The sequence below is a fragment of the Lepisma saccharinum genome, chromosome 19 (genome assembly GCF_977018435.1).
Source record: "Lepisma saccharinum chromosome 19, izLepSacc3.1, whole genome shotgun sequence".
Lineage (NCBI taxonomy): Eukaryota > Metazoa > Arthropoda > Insecta > Zygentoma > Lepismatidae > Lepisma > Lepisma saccharinum.
In genome coordinates, this window is record NC_139247.1 from 9,524,929 (window position 1) to 9,551,406 (window position 26,478).

Here is a 26,478-nt window from a genome sequence, read left to right on the forward strand (position 1 = left end):
TCGTGATACCTAGCAAGCAGCATGAAATTAAGTCAAACTTATATTCTGCGTAGACCCCAACCATGGTGCGCAAATTCGTGAGTATTGACTGCTTGTTTGCGTGCATAGGCCTGGGTACAGGGTATTGATGTCTTAGTTCAAGGTTGTAAGTTTGTGTTTCAATCAATATGATATGTACATGCACAACACTGGGATACCGAATAGCGCTTCTGCCTATACTTACTTCATCATCACAATTACATCAAATTCTTACAGAATAGAAGTGAAATATCGAATACTAAGTTTTCAGAAAATTCATTAAAATCTTACGTTACCATGACCTGTTTGATCTAGCTTGTATTATCCCATGTATTCAATGAAGTTTAGTGTTCCACATACAATATGTGTTCCTAAACTTGGCAACACTGACTTCGGGGTTTCCCCGACCACTGCGAGTGATTACTTGGCTAGGAGCGGCTGGGGACGCACGCGACGACTACATGGTTCTGTTCAAACTGGAGAACTTTGTAATTCCATGTTAACAAACACACCTATTGCTTTGAGATAGTTATTGAAGACATCTAAATATAAACGACGCCTATCCAAGTGGAAAGGAAAGGATTACAAGAACGTTTGAAAGTCGTCGGAGTGCAAGGTAAGGGTTAATCTCTAAATTCAGTGATGAGTACCTTCGTGTCAAGGACGTATTTAGGGGGTGCAGAGGGTCCGAACCCCCACTGAAAGATTTACGAAGTACTAAATAAAATAATGAAAATGATGAAATAACTAAAATTAAATAATGAAAATTTATTTGTTTAAGGAAGGGTTATTTATGTCCGCCGAACTAATTGGAAAGTAAGACTTATGTTGGGATCATACTACTTTGAATGACAGTACCAAAGAAGATTTATGCAAGATTTATTATTATTTATAATAATATGCATAAAATATTACCAGGAACTTATTTTTCGTCAACTGGATTTAACATCCTTTTTTGATATTCAATAAATATTCCATTCTTTATCTATTTGACATTATTTTTCTTGCGAGGGCAGTCGTTTCTTCTACAAATTCTTCAGACCTTAACTTTTCGTAAGCTACATACTGAATACGAGCTGTTATATCACTATCCTTGCATCGTCTTTTTACCTACTCATCTAACAAAAATATTATTCATTTGGATATTATAATTAATACTATTTTATTTAATTTGATATAATTATTTAAATTTAAACAATATTATTAATATTCAATTATTATTATTATTGTTAGTTTAAGATACTTGGTTCGCCCCCCCCCAATACATATCTAGATACGTGCCTGCTTCTTGCTAGCTTCTATTAAATTGTATGTTATGTATTTTTATGTGTTATGTAAGGTAGTAACATAATATGCGGTGTAATATAATAACGCTGTGTGTTCGGTGTGGTTTGAACCAGGGACGGCGACAGGGGTGGGCACCGGTGGGCAGCGCCCACCCAAAAATCCCTGTGCTCACCCGATTGCCCACCCAATCAAATTCAATACATATATACAATTAGGAAATGTAAATGGTTCTGTAAGTATAGGCTGGTCCTCAGTCCATGTACGTATATTTTACTTGTGAATATTGTCCATACTAGAAAGTTCACAAGCTTCATCCCATAACAAGTTTTGCTGTCATTTGGAGAAACTTTTCTCTAATATGTAAGTTTACGAAGATTAGAGCAAATAGCTTGTTGAATTAAATTAATTTAAGCTTTTCTTTCTACTTCCTTAATTTTGTCATTGGAAAGGAACTCTCAGAACTCTTTTTTAAAAATGCAATCTAAAGAACACTGCTATGATTAGAAGCAATGAACAGGCTTAGTACGTTTTATGGGATACTCACAAGTATATGATCAAGAGTTCATCAGGATTTAGGAGGATTTGGAGGGTTGCAGCTCCCAGGTTTCAATGGGAAAAAATGCTTTGAAATTAGCCATATGTTGAAGAAAAAAAGATATTAGGAATGTGGAAGTATAAAAAGTATAACTAACCATCTGATATGACTTGGGCTAAAGGTTATAGACTAACTGAAACTGTACATAGATGGGAGTGAGTTTTTGATGTTGTCAGCACCGGCCCTCCACATAAATATCGACCTGATCAAAGTAATAAACAATAAACAAAAAAACATATTTTCGTTAATCGAAATGATGAGTATGAATGATTATGATGGACACTCACAAAAACACCCATGCTCAGACCGGGATTCGAACCCGGGACCTCTAGCGTCATAACGCACTCCGATAACCACTCCGCGGGTATTTTGATTCTAACACAGTTTCTTTTTACATAACTGTAATCTTCAATTAATGCAATGATTCTAAAATTACAATTTCTAATTTGTTCTAATAATTAATAACGAGTAATCACAATTACAGTAGTACCATACCGAGGTGGCCAAATTTTAATGTAACAGTTTTGTAGGTTTGGAAAAATTTATAGTGTTACTGAACTGATGTAATTAGTGGCTAGCACTATTTACAAGTTCTCTTCCAACATATACATTTGCACCATCAGTTATGTAGTTCTTATGATTAACTTGCATCAATTTCAAAGAAGAGGAAGAAGGGGGTGGAAAGAAACCTTGACTCGAGGGTGTCAGAGACCTATAATAAGGCAACCAAATTAAATTAAAAAAAAGAAATAATCAGGACAATAATCCAGGAGTTATTTTTTTTCTTTAAGTCAAGATGCTCAAATAGGCTAATTGTCCCTATATCATCATTTCAAACTGTAACCCTAACGAGGGTGCGTTGTCTGTCTTCCACTGGAGATTGAACCCAGGACCCTTAATTATAAGACGAGAGCGTTATGCGATTGGAGAGACGATATACAGAAAGAACTCCGTCAACCGTATCAATTTATCATAACATAAGATGCGTCCATTTAAGAGGTCGGTTACACTATTATTATGATTTGTCCGTGGACATCCGCAGCATTTTTTTCCAGCGAGGGACAAGCATGGTAACTTGTTCCAGGGGAGGCAAACGAGACATATTCCCCCGATAATAGTGCTGCCCCTAAAAAAAATACCTTATTTAAATGGAAGCTATCATGTTCCTGCAGCACCCTTTCAATAATTAGCATAAATTACTGTGAATGAAATGAAATATATATGTCTGTAATGTATAAGTTTATGGTAAGACCCATTCTCCAGGGGGGCGTGCCTCGCTTGGACCCCCTCCTACCGGACACCCATGGATTGCTTGAGATTTAAACTGTTTCTTTCACGTACGGACAAAAATATCTGAGACATAGATAAAACCACGTCGTTTGATTGATTGAATTGCTGTTTTAAGTCCACTTTATGCACAGTAAGGCTAATCGGGACTTGACCTAGAGTTTAAAGTGAGATTCGAACCACTATGTGCCTCCATCGAGAGTCGAACGCAGGACCTCTTGATTACCAGGCGGCGAAGCTACCACTGCACATCGTTGTTCGTCGTTGTTTGATAAAAAATTAAGGATTGTGGAGTTTAAATTACTATCTCAACTTCCGAAGTGCTATGAACTGTTGATACTCTATTTGTGAAAAGTAATCAAGACTGATTTGACTCATTGTTTTCAAGTCTATTTTCTGCTAGTTTTGTCCAATGGTGACGGTGAGGTTGAATGGTAATTAGATGAACGTCATGAAGGGACGAACAAAAAAATAAAAATAAAGGAGACACAAAACACCAAGAGGATTATCTTGACTGCGGTTACAGGCGCCAGAGATTCATTTGCCTACAAGAATACAGTTTCCAGGGTGTACTATTCAGGAGGGAAGTTGACATTTGAGTGTGGTCGAAAAGGTCACACTTACAGCCCAAATGATCTATAAATATACAATGATTAGGATTGATGAATTGCTCGTGTCCAAATCGCTTTCTACGCAAGGCAAGGGGGAAATATCGAGTGAGAGAGGGGGGGATACGTGTTAGTCAAACTCACCTAATGCCTTACGTTTGTACTGCCCACCCTAATTTTTCAATATGCAGCTTCTGTCCACCCGGTCGAAAAATTCTGGCGCCGCCCCTGGTTTGAACCCAGCGTATGACAATTGTGTATGTACCAGTAATTAAATTATCCATACGCTAACAAAATAACACCAATTGTCCCTTTTTGTGGCACCGCGGACAATGCGTAAAGCTTTGGGTTCGGTCTACGGGACGCGCGCTGGTCCGAGCCTCCTGGGGAAAGCGTAACAACTTTCCTCTTGAGATTTCGGCATGTGTATGGGACCGGTGGCTCCCCACCATCGTGAGGAAATTGTAGAGCTATGAATGATTAGCGTAACCCGATCATGTAAATCTATAACAAAGACTGGTGGTTCGTCGTGCTCACCACACGTTACCCCGTAACTGGTTGGATGATCTTCCGCCTGAGACATTTGGTAGCCAGGTCGGGGCTGTCGGTAGTTTGAACCTTTCATTCAATTGCTGTCGCGCCATCTTGTTTGCGTATCTGTGACAATCAGGGAATTACATAACATACAAAACAATAAAAAATATAATCAAATATACGTATATCCAATTTTCATCACTTATTATTCTGACAAAATGCTGGCACAGCGAATCGGTAGAGAGACCTGTACATCCACCAGAAAAGAAAAGCGTATGGATATTTCTTGCTGCTCCTCAAGTGTGATAACGTGTAATAATATCAAGTATAGTGCTATTAAATTAATTTTATTTAATATTTGTTGGTATTGTTGCAGACGCCAGAAAAATTGAAAGGGAAAATAAGGAGAAAATCTACATCAAGTTCTGCTCTTCTCTTTCCCTCAAGGAATAACCGAAGAAGAAATGAACAACACATGTCACCTTTGCGGAAATATTTCTACCCCTCATTACAGTATTAGAAGAAACAAGAAATTGACTGTCCCTTTACTTCAAAAGGTAAAGTGAATTTCCTGACCTTGCTCGTCTCATTTCTAAAGTTATCTTGCCTCTGAACCCTTATAATCTTACCTTCCTCATGGTCATAAGTAGAAGTATCTTTACTTATATAATTTCTAATGTTTGTCGCCCACATTCATTCATACATAATCTGAAGTTTCATTTCTCGCATGTTATTGCCTATGTAACTATGTAATTATGTGTATTTTATGTTTGATTTCCTCAAAAAATCACATTAAATAGTAATCTGATGCATTAGGAACGAATTTGGCAATCAGCAATAACCTCTCGGTGACATTATGTAAGGATAAGACGCTTTCATTATTTTAAATTTCTGTACATGGTACCCCAAAACAACTTCACTAAAGGTTGGGTGCTGGTAAATGCAACAAAACAAGTAAAAATTACGACGAAAGCGCTTAATTTCTGAAAATTTAACCTGTATGTATACAACCCATCACACCAAACGATCTGACATAACTTTCAGGAACTCATGAAACGATTGTTAAGACAGGCGACATGAAAACTAGGGTGACCAGACGTCCTGATTTTCACAGAACAGTCCTTTTCTGAGGGTCATGTCCTGCAGCCTGCGATGCTACTCCAAAAAAACAAATATATCGTATTTTCCAACAGCGTCGTACTAAATGTCCTGCGAAATGTCCTGCCAAACACCCAGGCGAATTACTTACTTCTGTAAAACTGTTAGTGCCTTTTAAATTAATAGTATTGTTAGTTTGCAAAGAAATACTAGTAGATCTACAAATTTTCACTCTCGATTCGCTTGCTACTTACTCTTACTGTGAAACTTACGTATATTTCTTGCTAAGAAGCAGATATTGCGTGCAGTCTGTGCATGTAATAAGCAAGGTACTGAGTGATGACTAAAAGCATATGCACCGGAACTTTTTTAAATTATATATAGACCAATTCTGTGGATTTGCATGTTTGATGCATTGATGAGATGATTACTGCAGCTGTGGCAAGAGCCACGTATATTCTCAGCATTGATTAATATTTTAGTACACACCCATGGATGTTCTGCTTTTCGTTTCAGAAAATCTGGTCACCCTAATGAAGACAATAATTTCTGAGTCTTACCTAAGCCAAATCCAAAAGAGTAACGATACTTAGGATGCTGTAGCTAATATGACAGCATATTAAAATACTGACAAAGACATAGAATATCTGTTGAACCTCAGCCCAAATATTTCTGAACGTTGGTTTTACGAAGAGTAACAACAAGTGCTAACAGTTAATTAACACTTTATTAGTGTCCAATGCGACCGACCGTGGCGCGATGTACACGACAACATTCTTCGACAACACAGACTACTCACTACGGAGAAAATACAAATTGATAAGTCAATTTCACCATGTTGAAAAAGTGTATCTTTTGTACAACGTTCAACACTTCCCCTCGAAAACAACTTGCAGAAGCTTTTTTTTCATTTTACAAAAAACATTATGTTAGACTTTAATATAACAATAAGTACAATACTTTTCATTTCCCACTCCAATTAAGCCACATAATTTAGCAAACCTAACTTTTGCTAATGGTTTCGTGAGAATGTCTGCTACCCGACTTTTAACATCAATGTGTACCACATTTAACTAATAACGCACTGCAATATGTCTTGAGCGTTTGTGAAATTCAGGATTTTTTACCAACCCCTTAAACGCATAGCGTTACCATATTGTAAAACTCAACACACTTTCGTGCTAGAGGCTTGTCTATATTGAGTGTGTAGGCAAACCTAGTGCCAGAAGTCGCTCTAGGAAGCATAAAACTTGTATTTGAGACCATTTGTTTCGGTCCAGGTAACGGCTTTGTTGTGAGAGGATGAATTTGTTTTGACCTTCGATTTCTTTATTCAATATGTCATACGCTGGAAAGTAAATATAGTGTTTTTATCTGATTGTCTTTCATTATGTAGTTCTGAATGTTTTCAGCATTTAGTAAACACATGTAATGAAAAACGTATTAAGTTTTCTGTTCAAGAATTTGCATCACTTGCTCGATGTTTGCTCATAACGGTCGCGTTACCATATGGTAATGCTATGCAGATACAGTAGCAATTACTGCATTTATTCTTTTATTATTGCATGTAAAGCATGCAATGTAAGTTATAAAGGCTTTTCTCGTCTTTTGCATGATTTATTTATTTCTATTGCTTATAATTTATATTTTATTTTAATAATAACAATAATAATAATAATAAATGTAATAAAATAATAGTAATCATAGATGACCATTTCATGGAACATTTTGTGCCTGTACAGTAGCTCAGCCTTGTTGAGTCTGTGATCCCGTATTATGGAAAAAATTCGTGGAAGCTATTTATTACAGGTAAACCTAAAGGATTTGGTTATAAAGCCTGCGTGGTGCTTGAAAACCTTCCGTGGATACCTCTTTCGTTTTGATATCTATCATGACAAGAGTATAAGAATATTCCACTGACATTGAAAACAAAGTGAGAAAGACTGCAGCCCCTCTCATCCATATGCTACATGAATTTACGAGACAAAAATTTTCCCAGCTAAATTTGGATGGATATCTCTCCAAACTATATGACATCATTTCGTGTTGCACCTAAGGGAGCTTGGCGGCCCATTACAACACAAAGAAGGTTTTGAAAGATGTATGTTATGCTGGTGGTCCACCAGTTGTGTTCGCATTGGACATGTCAAGTATGTGGTTGGACTTCGCGTTCCATGTTTCATACGTTTCTATGACAAGGGCCTCCCGGATGGTATGGTGGTAACGTCATCATCTTGTAATAAATAGGTTCCGGGTTCGATACACGGTGGAGGTACATGGCACGTTGGTTCAGATCTCACTTTAAATTGTAAGTCCTGGCCTCCCCGATGGCGCAGTGGTAGCGTCGTTGCATTGTAATCAAGGGGTCCCGGGTTCGATACCCGGTGGAGGCACAAGTGGTTCGGATCCCACTTTAAACAGTAGGTCCAGTCCCAATTAGCCTTACTGTGCATAAAGTGGACTTAAAACACCAAATCAATCAAGCAACCAACCAAATTGTAAGTCCTGTCCCGATTAGCTATTCTGTGCATAAAGTGGACTTAAAACTTCAATTCAACGAATACAAAGTTTCTATGACAAGTGAATATTCAAAAATAATAAACAATATGTAAATTTAGGGTAATCATTATTTACTAAATAGATACCTGAGCACGTTTAGCTCAGAAAATATGAGATTAATGTACAATCGATCTATAATATTTGTATTATTAGTAGTGGTATTTACTATATTACTGGGACGAGAATGTATGAGGTCTTGCCTGTGCTAAAATTAGGCTAAGATGCCTATAAAAGCTTATTGCTTAAGTGTCCTCCTCTATCAAATTTAAGATTTTTGTACAAGAAAAGTTTTTGAGAAAGTATGACCCCCCTCTTAGAATGATTTTGCTACACCTGAATCTGCCAGATTGTTATTCATAAGCTTATTAAAAATATGTCCTTTTCGACACTGCTTTGGTTTTAGTTAACTACACAGTAGTACACTGTAAAATATAATCTTAAATACTTGATTAAAATATTTTTGTACTAGTATTATTATCATTGGCAGCTCTTCTAAATGTAATTCTTAAACCACCCTTCCACATAATATCTTTGTAATCTGAGAAGAATCCAGGCAACAGGCGCATAGGAAACATTACTGTGTGGCTCTTGGTTAATATTTTATCACCAGCCTCAAATCCACCTATTTTGTAGTATGAGGCCTCGGTCTTGGATAATTTTAGTGTGGCCAAAGCAGTAGATGTAATACCAGGGTAGTCTACTCTCCTTATAACAACACCATGTTTTCTGATCCCGATTTCAGAGAACAGATGTGGCACAAAATTGTCTACCAGTCTTATATTTGAGTTAGCTGGATAATCTGTACCATCAAGCTTTACAACATCAAATTTGATATATAAGTCTGCTCTGTGAGGGTGTATAAAGCTATCCCCTACATCAAGGTCAACCTCAATCTCTGTGTTGGCTTGATTTAAATTTGCAAAGGTCCTCCGGTTTGGAGGGAATGATTGTAGCTCATAACTCTCAATATTTTCCATTTTATTTATTTATTTATTTATTTATTTTGTATGTATTTTTATTTAAATACTAATTTCTATGATAGCAGTTGTTGTAGCTCCAGCAAAATCAACTAATTCTTCTTTTTCATTAGTGACCATCAACTCAATATAGTCTATTCTATTATGGCACACAGGAAAATATAATGTTGGTGATGGAGTGTAGATGATTGGTTCCATAAATTCAGAGTTAGGTTTGAATGTTGCAATGATGCCAGTTTGTTTGTGAGTGCCTATGCCATCTGATTTGGTGATCATACCCTCGGCCACATTACAGTGAATATTTAGAGTCTCTATGGCTAAGAATTTTGGTATATTAATGGCAGTGTGTTTAATGGCAGGTTCAAGTTTTGTGTTGTTCTGGAAGCCTAATAGCTCTCCTATAGTACCCAGATCTATTGTCTCTGTAGCAGACACAATCTCTACTCTGTGAGTGACAGAATTTTGAGTTAACACTAGAACTCTGGGTAACTGAGCATTTAGAGTAGACAGATTATACTGCCCTGGAGTGATGACAATGTTTTGTTCACCAACTGAAATCTTGTTGTTATGGTGTGTAATATTAGGGATCAAGTACATGCCATAGAATGCTCTGAGAGCTATTGTTTTGGGATATACTATATCATCATGTAGTCTGAGCTTCAATATTGAATTTTGGCTGGTAAGATGGAATACCCCCATGATGTTTTAGATACCACAAGGCTTCTTGAAAATTTTCAATTGATGGTTTATTTATTTGAGACAGATATCTAAGAATAGATAAACACAGATGTCCACAATTAACATCTTTGAAGTTTTGAACACGGGCATTATTGTAATAAAGATTAGTTGATTTTAGATATTTTACTAAATTCTCAGGTGGAACACCTCCAAATGAATCAAACACAAATGCCTCATTGTTTAAATATTTAAGATAACAAATCCAGTGAGTGCCCTGATTTTTGTACTTATCCAAATTGACTATGCCACACTCTTTTTTGAGTGGTTGTTCTGGTAAAGAATCAGACATGTACACACCTCTAAAATTTTTGATGCCCAGTGGCTTAATTAAAGCTTCAATATCTTGGTTGGTAAGCGGCTCTTGTTTTTTTTAAACTTATTTGTGGCTCTCTAAAGACCTTTGCCTTGTTTTTCCATAGCCAGATTATGGCGCTTTTGTTCATCTAATTCTGCCTTATTCTTCTTGGCATCTATTACTGTTTTTGCTATGGCAGCCAATCCCCCTGCTAAGCTGCAAACTGCACCGAGGGCTGCTAAGATAGCTGGGATACTAAATATGAAGCCCCCTAAATGTGATTTTTTTCTAGATTTCTGTAATTTTTTTAATTGGGGGGTACTAAGTAATAATTTCATACCATGGCCCTTGGCAAGACAAGAACTTTTTTTCTTGCGCTGCTTTTTGGTTAGAAGACTATCAATAGTTCTAAGAGATTTAAGACCTGCATAAGGTATTTGATACAAAACACCTTTGGCTTTCATTGTTGGTTTATTATATACATATTCTGGGATTAACTAGTTCAATTAAATTGTAGCTAATTTATTTAATCTATTACAACCCCCACCCCAGTGTTTGTTTAGTGTTCATAGCTATGGTGGTCCCCAATGCTGATATTCTCTCACCCAAAGAAGCATCTTCGCTTACAAATCTACCAAATGCAGCCTCTTCTAATTTTTTGTCTGCCACATGTCGCTTGTCAAGATTGGTATGTGTGTTGTATGCTATGTCATGGTCTCTACAAGCAGCATCTAGGGGATTAACACCAGGGTCTCCTCTGTTTAGTCTATGATCTAGTTTGGTACCTGGACCACAATACTGATAGCCTGGTATGTGTAGCTCAAATGGCAACTTGTTTATGATGTCATTAACCAGCCCCCGACCCTCGGAGATATTCCAAAATTTGGGGGGTAGAGTATTAATAATTTTTATAAGATATCCAATCCCCTTAGTGTCATTAACTATAAAATTAGACAATTTGGTGCTTATCATGTCCATAATTCCAACCTTTTCATTGTAAAAATTGTGGTTACCGGCATTTTCTTCCCCAGCTATGACCAGCAACCTATCTACGAGTTTCCTGACATCGTCAACCCAGACAAATTCTTTAGGCAGGCTGTTGTACTGTTTGATTCCACTACCTGTCTTGATCTGTGACCATATGGGCTTAATTAAATTGTTGTATTTTGCTCCACTACTAGACTTGACTCTTTTTTGTGTGAGATCATTGTTCTGGTATAGAGCATCTGATTTTATTAATATTTCTTTGTAGTGCTCATAGTCTTGATCTGTATAGCTGCCAGGTCTCTTACGAGTCATCAGTTCCCACAATCCAGGTGTGCCAGGATACTTAACAAAAGCACCTCTTTCTCCAAGATGAGATTCTGAATATACTATTAGATCATCCCCCATAAATGTTACCCTAAAATTGCCAATTCTATGTATAATGCTACCATCAAGTTCTGTGTCAGCATATAAACCAAAAACCTCATCTTTGTTGTCTTTAGGTGTGCTTAAATATTTTTGAGCAAGAAGACCCAATTCAATAGGATCCTGACTAGCCTCAATTCTTCGAGGAGGAACAGGACTAGGTGTATGAATACTAGAAAGTGGAGTGATTGGATAATCTAATATGTTCCTAGCAGCTACCGGTACAAGCTCTGTGATCAAATTTTGGTTCTGCTCTGTAACAGTTTTAATATTTTTACCTAGTTCACTAATAGCGCTTGTGTTGTTCATAAATACCTCGGTTTTCTGATTTCCATCCCTTAAATCTTTTTACAAGATAGTCTCTTAATTTAAGATCATCAATTATTGGTCTTTTCATGGTTATTTATATATGTTTTAATATCTAGAAAATTGTTAATTTTATTTCTATATTTACCACTATTGGGTTTCCTTGTCATATTAATTGTAACAAATCCATAGCTGTCCTGGTTCCAGCACCTACTGCAAAAATTATTGTAACTCAAGTCCCCACCTACATATTCATCATGTATGTGTTTGAGGTTGGTATGGTCTTGATGAAACACACATATAAAATTGCTGTTGTCTCTTATCAACTGTTTTGGTATTTATAGAAAAAGTCTGTGCCAGGTAGAAGCAATCTATGTTTTTGTGTCGGCCCTGTGTAAAAAATTTCTAACCTTGTTTTGGTTTTCCAGTATAATATCATCAAATACAACAACAGAGTTATCGAGACAGTCATAGAGTGGGTTAACATCTGATTCAAAAGTGGCTATATCCAGTCCATCATATAGCTTCATCAGCTGCTGATATTTTAATTGTTCTAAACTCTTAGAGAAGACATACAAGTGCCTGTTTTTCCAGTCTAACCAGTTTGGTGCCAATAAAAAATTATCAATCATTAGTGTAGTTTTACCACAAGCCGATGGCCCAACAATAAGACATCTAATATTATCAGGTAGCAGATTATCATTTCTCTTAGTCTGCTGTTCAGGATCTGGTAGTCTCTTTATAACATCCCAGGTGTTCATAGTATCACTTTGTCTGCCTCGATCCAGCTGTGTTCTGGGAGTCCTAGCCATTTGACCAGTATCTTGTTGCCTTTTTTGCGCATGACTTTTTCTATAACATATGTGTCAGGCTGTTTAGTTTTGTTGAGTTCTTCTTCATAGAACCTGCCTTTGAGAATTTCTCCTCGATGGTCTTTTATTATATATGTGTTACGGGTCCCAGGTTTAACTTGAACCACTGTAAATAATTCAGTACTCCAGTTTCTGGTAAAACCTCTCTTGAATAAGTGCTTATATTTGCTGATTCTTACTTGATCACCAACCTTGAATTTAGCTTTTTTGGTTGTTGGCTGATATCTAGGATAGTAAACAGTGCTGATCAATTTCTGCTCATCAGATGAAGTTACCTCAGAGGGCCTCATGTTGATTGTGGAATGGACCGAGTTGTTATATCGATCTAGAAGTTCCGGTAGGATAGTAAGCCATTTATAATTAACTTGAAGGGTAAATTGTTTATACATATGATTTTTTAGAGTTCTGTTAAATCTTTTCTACAATAGAGGCTTTGAGATCGCTATAACTTGAGTAATGTTTTATTGACTGGCTTTTAATAAATTGTTGGAACACCAAATTATAGAATTCTTTGCCATTATCCGTTTGTAGATAGCGTGGTGATCTTCCACACTGTTTAATAATTGTCCTGAAGGCTTCTGTAACACATTTTCCAGTCTTAGATTTGAGCGGCGAACCCCAGGCATATTTTGAAAATGTATCTATAACAGTAAGTATATACTTGTAGCCTTTGTTGATTTTGTCTAAATTTTTCAGCTCTCCCCCATGAGGGGCCATTTCAACCAAGTCAGACCGCCATAAATCATCTATGCCTTTTGTAACTACTGGCAGTCGCTTATAGTTACGTCTAGCTGGTCTGTGTAATTCATCAACAATAATTTGTCTAGACATAGTATGTAAACAAGAATATTGCAACTATAGGGTGTTCAGCAGCAGATACCACAGGATTTTCTAAATATAGTTTGGCTCCGATTTGTATATTAAATTCAAGAGAACCATCATCTTTAACATAAGCTGTCTCTAATGTATTGGAGTCTGTAAAATCCTCTAACTCTACGCTGGTGACCTTTGGTTTGTTGTCAGCATTGGTTATTGATAAAGTAAGATAGTGGTGTGCCTGTGGTTGTAACCAGTATTTGATCTTGATTGGTCTGAGTGTGCCTCCAACAAAAAACTGGTAATAAAATTGTGCAGGGGACAACATATATATTTTGCCACCTGGTGTAAATGGTGAATCATATTCTTTGTTTGGGATACTGTATAATTCAAGAATTACTATATCCTTAGGATTTTCGATTAGACCAGTTATTTCTTTTTCTGCTGTAAGCAATCTACTTGTTACAGATTCAAGATGCTCATTAATAGTCCTAACAATCTCATCGTGACCTGGTTTAATTCTTATGTCCACAGCAAGTTTTTTGTATTGTTGCACAATTTCTTGAAGCTGGGTGGTAAAAACAGACAGAGCATTTGCTTGGTTGGATTCCATAGTCCCTAACTGTTGCTTGATGTTGGCTACAATTTGCTGTAAATTTTCAACAACCGCCAATTTTGAATTTTGGGCTGTAAGATCATGAACTTGTCTTCTGATATCCTCAAACAGGGCATGCAGTTCATTAATATGTTGATTGGTTGGTAGAGTAGCCACTGTCTGAGTAAGTTGTTTGATCTCTGTCTGGATATTTTTGATATCTTCTGATTTCAATATGTGATTCACTGCTCCTTTAATATTTTTAAGTTCCTGTGATGTATGCAGATTGACAACAGTATTCTGCAAAGATTCCAGGGCCAATTTCATAGTATTTAATTCACTGGCATCAGCCACACTACGCATAGCATCTTGGAGCAGGGCTATGTCTGCCTGAGTAGGTGTTGATTGTTGTAAAATTTCAAGTTTTGTTTGGATATCATCGATCAAGTGATGAAAATGAGATAGCTCAGATTCAGTGTTGAGGTTTTCAAGTTTGGTGATCTGTTGCTGGACACTGACAAGGCTGTCTACAATACCAGGTAGGCGAGATTCTAGAGTTTCTTGTACATTTGTCAGATCACTTTGTACTGCTGCTATGGTACCCTCAAGATGGGTTATGGTACTTTGAATTTTTCCAAAATCTTCATATGTCTCAAGTTGCAGCTTGATGTTGGCAACACTACGAGTAATAGCACTCAGAGCATCAGAAGATGGTAGGTTGTCCATAAAATTCTCAGGTGTCTCAATTTTTTCTTTAACCTCGGTTATGGCATTGTTCAAGGGGTCCAGATTAGGAATCTGTAGTGATTGAATCTGTTCATTTAGAGTAGAAATTACTAGATCAAAATCTTCTTGTGACTTTATGCTTTTGACAATTGTTTGGAGCTGTGTCTGGACACTACCAATCTGCTCTTCTAGTTGCTGTTTCAATTGCTCAGAGTTGGTAGTCTGAGTCTTTAATTTGGCTTGAAGAGCCGATACAGCCTCCTCTAAACTTTGAAAATTATCTAATGTTGCCAAGTCAGTATATTTTTGAAGCAACAATTTAAGTTCTGAGTCAATTTTAAGAAGAGGGTCCATGCATTGTGATTGTAAATTTGTAATCTCTAGTTGAAGACTGGCATTGAGTGTGGTTTGTAGAGCTTGTAAATCACTTCTTAATTTTTTAACTCTGACATCAAGCATCAGAATCTCATCACTGTGATCTTCGCGCCTTGTATGGCCAAATATATCATTAGGCATTTTTTGTTTTTTGTTTTAGTGGTTATTTATTATAAAATATCTAATTCTTAATTCTATAAAAAAAGGTATAAGTTTGTCATAGTATCCCGGGACCTCAATATATAAACAGTCACCGACAGAGACAGTATATACAGTGCCAGAAATCATGTTTGAGTGCTTAATTCTATAAATATTTCTCCCTACTGAAACCTTGACATCACCCTCGGGAGTTGTAATAAATTGTAATTGACCACCTACAGGTAATTGTTAGTGGTTTAAATGATTGTTAAATATATATAATGTTTTACCTGTTTTATCATCAACATCTGTAAGTATGCTATTTAGATGAATAATTAAGAAACCACTTAATTTAGATTTTATATCAGGAGAGGGTGCTGGTGTTGGCAAGTCCATAATAGCTTGTTTTTTAAATCCAAATAAATTCATTGGCATGTTTATTTATTTCAAATCATGCTCTGTGATTGGGCATTGATTGCCACTTCTTAAGTCACAATGACCCCATGGTAGAGTATGTATGCCACATGATATAATGCATCTCTTATCGTCATGTGGGTCCAGAGCCACTTTTCTTACAATATTTGTAGTCAACAAGTGATCCACACTCTGGATTCTACATTCTGTTGTTCTAATTAAATTCTGCGATTTAAGACAATCTTCATAATCTTTAAATTCAAGCTCTTTGTCTACAATTACTCTACCTATACCCTTGGCTTTTTTAGTAACACCACCACTACATGTTTTAAAACTATATATCTTGGCCCTTAACCCAGCAAATCCTGCAATAACATCGCCAAGTGTCTCATCTTTTAACTTGCCAGGCACCTTTTTGTTGTGGGGTTGAATTTTTGTATGTTCACTAGTATCAAAATATTTAAACAATTCAGGCTGTGATATATCTTTATAAACATCTTCTGTTTGAATATCAAAAATAAAACTATCTGTGTCCATGTACATTAATTTTATATTATTACCATAAAAAGGTTTCAACACATCATAATAAAGTTCCAGCATATGTAATTTGGCTAATTCTAATATCACAGCCCCTACATAAATAGGTTTATCAAACTTAATCTTTGTTTTTTTCATATTAAAAAGTGTCATATTCTCATCATAAATTCTTCTATAATTAAAATTAGGTTTTGCCACCAATTTTTTGCTCCGGCTGGGGTCGGTAACTAATTTAACATCACTAATCTTTCTAACATTTTCTATAGTTTTGCCATGCACTGAATTAACCATTAATTTAAACAAGGTCTTATCAAATTGGCTTACTGCACATGTTCGAAGCTCGGTGTTTGTATCAATATATCGTATCAATCCCTAAGATTGTATGTTTATTTTATTAAGTCTCTCTGAACGCTTCATGTTGACCAGGGCATTCACTTGTTTTTCTCAGCTGTCTCAAGCCTCTTAGGCATGTTTACAATGCATTGTGTTGTGCCATGCAAACCTCCTGAGCATTCAGGAACAGGTAACACTTCTGGTTATGGTGTCAGCGGTTTGCATGGTAGCAATTATAATAAACACGATTCGGCGATTCGGCATCGAGGAAGAGCTCGATGGCCAGGGAATATAGAGGTGAGACAAGCTGGGAAGGGGCTGGACTTTGGGAATTGGGTTGGTAGAGAGAGGAGGTCAGCAAGACAGGAGGTCGATAGTGGAAGCACGCTTTGGTCAACAAGTTAGAAGCTTACAGAGGACTTCGCTATTTTGATTCAGCTCAGAGACTTCAGTTAGACAGGTAATTATCCTTCACCCAGCCATGATACAGGTTCAACGGTTCACAAAATCCAACGAGTTGCCATTGTCTTTTCAGTAGTTTAATTCCTTTGTGTAATTTGTACCTTTCGCATGCCAAGCAATAACTCGTCATGCTAATGACGAGTGGTCTCATCAAGAGGATGAATGATGAGTAGTTTACATCACCCCATCAGTTAACTGGTTAACCTGCTAGATACTCTTAAGATCCCACGAACTTTAAGGTTCGTTACGTGGTGGAGATTTGGGCTTCTCATCCATTTTTTCGGAAATGCGATGAGAAAAGAGTTTGTTAGCCAGTTTAAATTAACCCCAGCCCAAAGCTCGTTACGTGGTGGAGATTTGGGCTTCTCATCCATTTCCTCGGAAATGCCATGAGAAAATAGAATGTTATCTAGTAGAGGTTTCAACAATCAGTTTTAAATTCAACCCCACCCCAAATATTGACACATGGTCAAATCCCACCCCAAAATTTTGCTCATTAGTTTAGTTTTTTTGGTATGTCCTTGCCAAAATTATTTTTGAAAATACATAGGGCTTAAAGTTTTTTTTTGCATTAATGGGGGGGAGAAGAATTTATATATGCCATGATAGATGTTTAGTCTAACATGAGGATGAATTCGATTAAATTTATCGACTTCAAGTTTGGGTCGGTAATCAGCGACATGTAAAATGCAGAGGAAACTGCGCCCTAGTTCCGTCGCGGTTACCCGCGTCGGACTGGCGCTATGGTATCAGGAGCGTCCGGCATTCCGCGTGGCGGAAGGTTCGATGTCGGATTTTAGGGAGGCCCATTCCATCAAAAATGTGGCCAGCCCAGGGACGTCCGTGGACGATTCCCTATCAATCTGCTCCTGGTAGCTCTGTGGTTCACTCACGAACCCGGTACCATGGTTACGACAAATTCCCACCTGGGAAATTTTTACCATCCAGAATTTGTGACGTTTTTCCCCGCAAACTGTAATAAAAAGTATTACGTTAATTTATTGCGTGGAAAAGCCCCCACATTTCCCCTCATTCTTCGGTACGCCTGTGCGTCAGTCTGTTATTTGGCGACCAGTTTTGACGATTGACCGCTAGAGGCCCTCAGTGGTAATTCCTTTTTTTTTGTGTGATCACGATCGAAAAGAAAAAAGCAGTTCGTCAGTTGCACGGGAGCAGGAAGTCACGATCTCGACTTGTGGGTGCGAGCAGGAACTCGTATCGCTAGACATGCCTCAGTTGGGCTTTCGATGATCTGAGGTAGAAGGGGACCACGCCATTTCATTCAAACACGTCGTGGAGTTGCCCCCTTGTTTTCGCACTTGATTTACGAAGGATACGTGGAGTTTATAGTTGACATTTCTGGAGAAACTACAGTAAGCAGTGGATACGACCATGTGGATCTGTTTTGACAATTGGCCGTTTTGATCGTCGTTCGCACATGTTGGAAACGAAACCTGGAGTTTTGAAGACGTAATTTGGCAATTACGAGAAGGAAGTATAGAGACGACAGGACAAGATACTGTGGATGATTGTGGACAGGACTATTGGAAGGTCTCGTTCGGTTCTCTAATAACCACCACTGATGTGCCACGCAGCCCAATTGGTCCCGTTTTGAGGTATGTACTTTTGCAACCATTAACTCAGTGAACAGTGAAGTGTTTTTTCCCGACAAATGAACGTGTCACTCAGCGACTAATCACGAGTTGCGATACCCGCCGGAACGTCAGAAAAGGAAAAGCTCAAATGAGAAGTTCATCGACGTTTTCTCCCCAATTTGCATCGCGTCGTCGCGGTTGCACTGATTGGTCATGACGTGACTTTTGTTCCATTCCCTTTATTCGCAAGGCAAGCACTGACTGTAATTAATCAGGGATATTAAAAAAAAAAGGAGGGGAATACAATTAAGTAATTTTCGTTGGCACTCGAGCAAACAAGTAAGCACCTTATGCATTTTTGACAAAAGAATAAGAGCATCAAAGGAATCGAGGGGGTCACTTTTCCCAAGAAAAGTTGTGGTCTTACAAAGCCAAGAATTGATGTTGTAACTTTTAACGGTATTTTTGTACCGATCGTACGTTTATGTACATGTGTTATTCGTTCAACTAATTTATTATATTGTTACAAGGAAATGTCAAACTTTTGAACATTTGTCCAATTCACCAAAAGAAAGAATTGTTGTAGTACGTGGATGTATTTGTTATTGAATGACAAGGAATATTAACCATACTTCGTGGCGAGGTTAATACAATAAAATTGACCACGCGTCACAAACTAAATTTTGTAGTACGTGTTTGTTTGCCATACCAAAAAAACTGTACCTTAGATTATAAATTGCACAAACATGAGCTTGTGGTTGTTCGAATATGGAGTCGTGGCAACACTTATGTTCTAATTTAAGGTTTACGTGATCGTAAGAGAGAAGGAGGGGGGCGAGTTTTGACGTCGGTACGAAGAAGTCGCTTGTTTAACGTGTCTCATTGTACTCATTAAATTGGTTCTCACTCGAGACTGTGGCGGTCGTACAAAATACGTACCATTAACCTCAAAACAACAACATTTGTAACCGTTAGGTTGGGCACGCGTAATTTGCGTCCACGGCCTCTTTGCACGTCTTCTCCCATTTTTTGCTAATTAATTGAGCGCCCACCTAATACGTTACAAAGTTTTGGTAGCAGATCTGGTTTTCCAGACTTACTTTTCCGCTTTACGTCTTAAAAGAAAGAAAAGTAAGAAAAGCTTGGATTCACTTCTTTTTTTTAATAAAAAAATTTTCCCCCCCCCCATTAGAACCTTTTTCTTTCTCCCCTTTCCGGGACGTTTGGTTGTACCTTCTATATATTATTTCTTTTTTGCAAAGGAAGAATTTATCGGGCTTAATTTTGGAAATTTTTTTTTTTCCTCATTTTTGCAATTTGGTTAGCATCACAACAGATTCCCCCCCCCCCACTAGAACTTTTCCTTTTTCCCCTTTCCTGGACGTTTGGTTTAGTAATATTGGGAGGGCTAGTTGGTTTTACAAAAGGTCTGCAGTCGATTATATTTCTTTTATATTTATATTTTCCTTATGTTGCAGTTCCGTATTGTTATCTCGTATGGGATAGTACCATTTCCCCTTTTGTTTTGGTTATTTACTCTTTGGAATTTGGAACAGATTTTTCGAGTGATTTCAATAATGTCAACCCCTCTTCCTGACCATGTGCACGGCTCGTCGACCTTCCCATTTCCGCCAGTGACTATACAACCTTCCCCCTTTCAGCAGACCCCGCATCTTCATACACCCAGAGAACTCTTTTTACCCCCCGATTATTCACATGTTACAAACCATATTAGATATTCCGCAGCAACAGAACTTTTACAAACTTTACCGCTTACTGATGGTTCAGACCCCGAACAATTGTTCCATTTTTTGCTAACTATACATAAAACCTTTAAACTTAATCTTTTGGATCTAGAATCCTTATTGTTAATGGCGTTTTCATCCACTATGGGACTACTTCGGGAGGTTTGGTACACCTCTCTTATTGAGAAATTTCCCTGGCCAACTTTCACACGAGTTATTTGGTATCGTTTGGTTCCCTTTTCAAAATTGCAGATCTTATTGAACAAATATCTAATGCGTCCTCAGAAAACCGATGAATTTCTTTCTAGCTATTTGCATGACGTTTTTGACGCTTTTCACATATTACCCATTGATTGGTCCGAATCTAGTCTTTTGGAATCGGTCCTGTTAAATTTACAAGATGCTACCCGTCTACTTTTAATGGGTTTTAATCGGCCCACTTCTATGGTCAATTTCATCAATTTATCTAGAGAAATATGGCCCATGGAATTACGTCGCGTAGAGCAACAGTCCGAGGAATACACCTCACACTTGGGTGCCTCACCCCCAACCCCATTGCTTGTTCCTGTAGAACATCCACTACCGACTAGATCTACATTTCCTTCCCCTACCCCTCCTTTGGAAACCCTGGATACGTCGGACGAGTTTCCTTCTCATGTGGTCCCACGGACTAGTGTTGATTTACCGAATCCTGTGTGTTCACATTTGGGCACTCAACACGTTTCGGTACCGGCGGCTACCACCTTAACGCATATTGAACACCCCATGACTATTATTGAGACAGCTGTACCGATTCTTAATGCCACCTTGAATTCCACACCGAGTCGCATTCTTCTCGATTCGGGAAGTTCCGTGTCCTTGATTGCAAGGGGATTTTTGGCTAGCTTACGCCCCAGACCTCCCGTTCGTGCAGACACTACTCGCACGTTACAAACGGTCAATAGTCAGGCTATTCGCCTTGACACAAGTGTTGTATTGACCTTGAAGTTACAGGGTTTGTCCTGGAAATGGAAATTTTGGATCTCAGACAATTTACCCCTTCCCGTTATCCTTGGTTCAGATTTTTTTTCTCATTCCAAGGGTACTATTTCTTTTGAACATTTACTTGTTTCTTTTCCCTATTCCACTGATCTCATTCCTTTTGCCTCGTCCGTACCTCCCACCGCGCAACACCAGGCACGGTCTCCGGAAGACGATAGTCCTCCTCAGTTAATGGAGGTTCCCTCTAATATAACAAGTTTATTACGTGCATATGACGATGTAGTCACAGAACGTGTTGGCAGTTGTACACTGGAACCAGTGTCTATTCCTTTAATTACTAATGTTCCCTTTCGTTCTAAGCCCTTTCAATTAAACCCTACACAAACGGCCATTCTACGTCAACAAATTCAGGAGTTGATGGATCAGAACATCATAGAGGCCTGCGCCTCTCCTTACGCATCCCCTTGTTTCCTTGTTGATAAGAAGGATGGTGGACATCGCCTGGTATGTAGTTACAAGCATTTAAATAGACTGATCGCCTATGACAACTTTCCACAAAGTCGTATTGATTTGATATTCCAACATTTACAATCGGCTCGGGTATTTTCTTGCTTGGATCTCTGTCAAAGTTTCCATCAGATACGGCTGGATGAGCCCAGTAAAGACTTAACGGCGTTTGTCACCTCTTTCGGTCAATACCGGTATACCAGGGTTCCCTTTGGTATCAATCTGGGTACTCAACTTTTGACGCGTGCTTTAGATAAAATTTTGGGTCCATATAAATTTAAATTCCTGGTCACATATGCCGATGACGTCTTGATCTTTAGTCCGGATGAGGAAACTCACCTGCAACATCTACAATTGGTTCTTCAAGCATTCCGAGAAGCTGGATTAACTGTTAATCCCATTAAGTCCAAATGGATGCAAAAGGAAGTTAAATACTTAGGATACATTTTACGGGAGGGACAGCTTGTCTTAGACCCCGATCGTATCTCTGCGATTCAGGACATACCCCCTCCTAAGAACCTTAAAGCTGTCCAGCGTCTTCTTGGATTATTGGGATATTATTCCCGCTTCATTCCATCATATTCAGAGTTGACTTCTTTTCTTACAGATAAAAAGAAAAAGGGCATAGCCTTCACATGGTCAGAGAGTGACCAACAACAATTTGATCACCTCAAGCAGGTTTTTCTTGAGCATACGGTTTTAGCCTTACCGGACTTTTCTAAGGAATTTGTCCTCCAATGTGACGCTTCGGGTTTGGCATTAGGGGCTACTCTTAATCAACGTATGCCTGATGGGTCTTTACGCCCTATTGCGTTTGCTTCTCGTAAGCGGACCGATATGGAACGTCGACAATCCATATACGAGGCCGAATGTTGCGCGATCGTTTATGGATTCAAAAAGTTCGAGACTTATTTAACAGAGAAGCATTTTACCCTTCAGACCGATAATCAGGCTCTTTCCTGGCTTCTACGACACCCTGAGCAATATGGCAAATTTGGGAGATGGTTGCTGTACCTGTCGCGATTTTCGTATTCAGTCGAACATATCGCATCTCGACTAAATCCTGTTGCCGATTGTTTGTCTCGGATGTACTCACCTGAGGAATTCCAGGTTTCTCCTTTACCAGTTACCTCTCTTGCTTGTGCGGCACCTAAATTCCAAATTATCCCCTTTAGTAAATCCGATATTTTTGATCTTCAACAAAAAGATTCAAATTTACAACCAATAGTAGAACAATTACGTGCAGGTCAAAAATATAAACATTATGCTCTGTATCATGACTTACTTGTTTGGCAACCTCCACGCTCTTCAGCTTCCTTAGTTGTTGTACCTCACACTCTTCAACATCTGATTTGTCGCTATTATCACGATACGCCTATGGGAGGTTCACATCTGGGTATTCAAAAATGTACTAAGAAAATAATGTCAGTCTTCTGGTGGCCATCCTGTGTTCAAGATATTAAAGCCTATGTCAAGTCTTGTGATACTTGTCAAAAGGCCAAATTGGCCATACGAAAGCCTCCGGGGTTCTTGTCATCTGAGATCATAAAACATCCTTGGCGACGCTTATATATTGATCTTGTTGGTCCTCTTGTGCGCTCGTCAAAGGGTCATTCTTATATTCTAGTAGTGGTGGATGCCTTTTCAAAATGGGTTTCTCTTTATCCTCTTCGGGGACCTACATCAAATCAGATAGTGGAAAAGCTTCGCTCTTTGTTTCTTGTGTTTGGGGCTCCTTGCGAACTGGTGTCGGATAATGCTTCTTATTTCCGATCCCGTCACTTTAATTCCTTTTTGTTTGAATCTCGGGTGAAACATATTTACACTAGCTCCTACTACCCAAATCCCTCATTGGCTGAACGATTTATTCGTAACTTAAAGGCCTCCTTAATAGCGTATCATTCCGATGACCACACCAAATGGGATGTACACTTAAATGCTATTTCCTTCGCCTTCAATACTGCAGTACATGATAGCATTCAAACTTCCCCATCACAAATATTGTTTGGACGGGACATTGATGGGCCCATGAATTTTTTCTGGGAAATTCAAGCAGACTCAGAATTGGCCGGTCCTCCTTCTGCCGACCGTGCTAAATGTTGGGCTCAGGCTTTTCACCATTTACAAAAGGCTTGGGCTACGCGGAGAGCCAGATATGACCCCAAAAGGCAACCTTCTTCCTTTAAGGTAGGGGATATGGTTCTGTACAAAACATTCCCACAGAGCAATGCCTTTCAGAAAGTCACCGCTAAACTTCAAGAACGTTGGGCAGGCCCTGCCAAAATCTTCAAGCTTTTGGGTCCGGTAACAGTTCTTCTGGTGGATCCTGAAACTGAGGTCTTTCTTCGTAAAGTGCATATCGCACATATCAAGCCTTATTTTATTAGGGATGAGCCTTCACCTGATGTAGATTTGTCGGATACTTATGTTGCTTCACTATTGCAATCGTCACGGGGACAGACTTATAATCGTCCACAGCGTCATTTTCCAGCGCTATACTGCAATTTTTGCCGACGAACTGGACATTCCTCACAGTACTGCCGACGTCGTCCCTCTTCAAACAACCACAATCCTCGGGTCCCATGAGTTACGAACAGTGACAGGTTCACTTAACAATAAGAATGTTGGACCGTATTAATACTGTTATGTGTATCTTAGAATATTAAGGGTTATTATGGTTTTTTGATAATGTGTGTCTTTTATTATGTAAAGGTGTTCCCTTAGGTTCATTGTTGGAACACTGTATAACTTATAACCATTTGTTAAAACATGCTTATTTCAAGATAGATTATAATTTGCATAACTCATATTAAATTCAAAAGGTAACTTTGATTTCACTTGTAGTATATTCTTGAGGAAATGTCTATATTTGGCTGTTTTAAACAAAAACAAATTGTAATTGGTGCTCTTATTTCCTTTTGTATTCCCTTCCTTTTATGTTTCCTCCTCTCTTTCCTATTTTCTTCTATTTTTCCTTCTAATTTGCGGTTTTCTTTATTTTTCATGGTTTACGAGGAAACCTACAAAATTTACGTACCATCTCGGAATTCAGGAATGAGGCATCTACTGGAATGGCCAACCTATCCTCTAAGTACAAAAAATAGTGGTCTTACGTGTTCTCTGGAATACTTCTACATACTAGTGTACATCCCGAGTGCTTTCCTTAATTGTTACTCCCCCCCCCCAAAAAAAAAAAAATAACAAAAAAATAAGTGCAACGCAACCAAGTATACTATCATCATATTCAGTGCAGTATAATTCGTACGCATCAACCAAGGAATATTATAGACTATTTATAGGTGTATACGGGTAAAATTTTTGGAAAGTAATGTTATGTATTTTTCATATCTTATAATCGTTAAGTGTTTTCATATTTTCTTGTTCATTTCATTTCAGATTGCAATCGCTTCATTCATGTCCATTTTTTAACATCACATTAATTGTAATTATTAATTATTCAGATTTGCTCTGTTTCAATTTTATGGGATATTTTATGTATATTTATTATGATATTGGCATTTGACTTATACAAGGTAACAGGTTTCTTGGGCGAAGTATTTTTCATGTTGTTTAATTTGCAACATGACTTTGTGTGTATTTGTGTTATCTATTTCAATGTTCATCGAGTTCTCTAACAAAAAAAAAGAAATCATGAAATGCTCTTATATATTTATATCTACTTATTTGTTACTGGTTCATTATACTTATGGTGCTACGGGTGCTTATACCATATTGCTTGATTCAGTGCCTTGCATGGGAGATTCCTTTTGTGCTAGAGGGGGGAGTTTGTGACGTTTTTCCCCGCAAACTGTAATAAAAAGTATTACGTTAATTTATTGCGTGGAAAAGCCCCCACATTTCCCCTCATTCTTCGGTACGCCTGTGCGTCAGTCTGTTATTTGGCGACCAGTTTTGACGATTGACCGCTAGAGGCCCTCAGTGGTAATTCCTTTTTTTTTGTGTGATCACGATCGAAAAGAAAAAAGCAGTTCGTCAGTTGCACGGGAGCAGGAAGTCACGATCTCGACTTGTGGGTGCGAGCAGGAACTCGTATCGCTAGACATGCCTCAGTTGGGCTTTCGATGATCTGAGGTAGAAGGGGACCACGCCATTTCATTCAAACACGTCGTGGAGTTGCCCCCTTGTTTTCGCACTTGATTTACGAAGGATACGTGGAGTTTATAGTTGACATTTCTGGAGAAACTACAGTAAGCAGTGGATACGACCATGTGGATCTGTTTTGACAATTGGCCGTTTTGATCGTCGTTCGCACATGTTGGAAACGAAACCTGGAGTTTTGAAGACGTAATTTGGCAATTACGAGAAGGAAGTATAGAGACGACAGGACAAGATACTGTGGATGATTGTGGACAGGACTATTGGAAGGTCTCGTTCGGTTCTCTAATAACCACCACTGATGTGCCACGCAGCCCAATTGGTCCCGTTTTGAGGTATGTACTTTTGCAACCATTAACTCAGTGAACAGTGAAGTGTTTTTTCCCGACAAATGAACGTGTCACTCAGCGACTAATCACGAGTTGCGATACCCGCCGGAACGTCAGAAAAGGAAAAGCTCAAATGAGAAGTTCATCGACGTTTTCTCCCCAATTTGCATCGCGTCGTCGCGGTTGCACTGATTGGTCATGACGTGACTTTTGTTCCATTCCCTT

At 38.3% G+C, this 26,478-nt stretch overlaps 1 long non-coding RNA gene across 1 annotated transcript in view; it reads left to right on the forward strand.

The window, feature by feature from the left end:
• Positions 1–455: 455 nt before the first annotated feature.
• LOC146003070 (uncharacterized) overlaps positions 456–26,478 on the forward strand; it is a 159,603-nt gene continuing 133,580 nt past the window's right edge. Inside the window, exons 1-2 of the long non-coding RNA XR_014443776.1 lie at positions 456–634; positions 4,706–4,886. This is a non-coding gene — a long non-coding RNA (uncharacterized LOC146003070). The remainder of the gene's footprint in view (positions 635–4,705; positions 4,887–26,478) is intronic.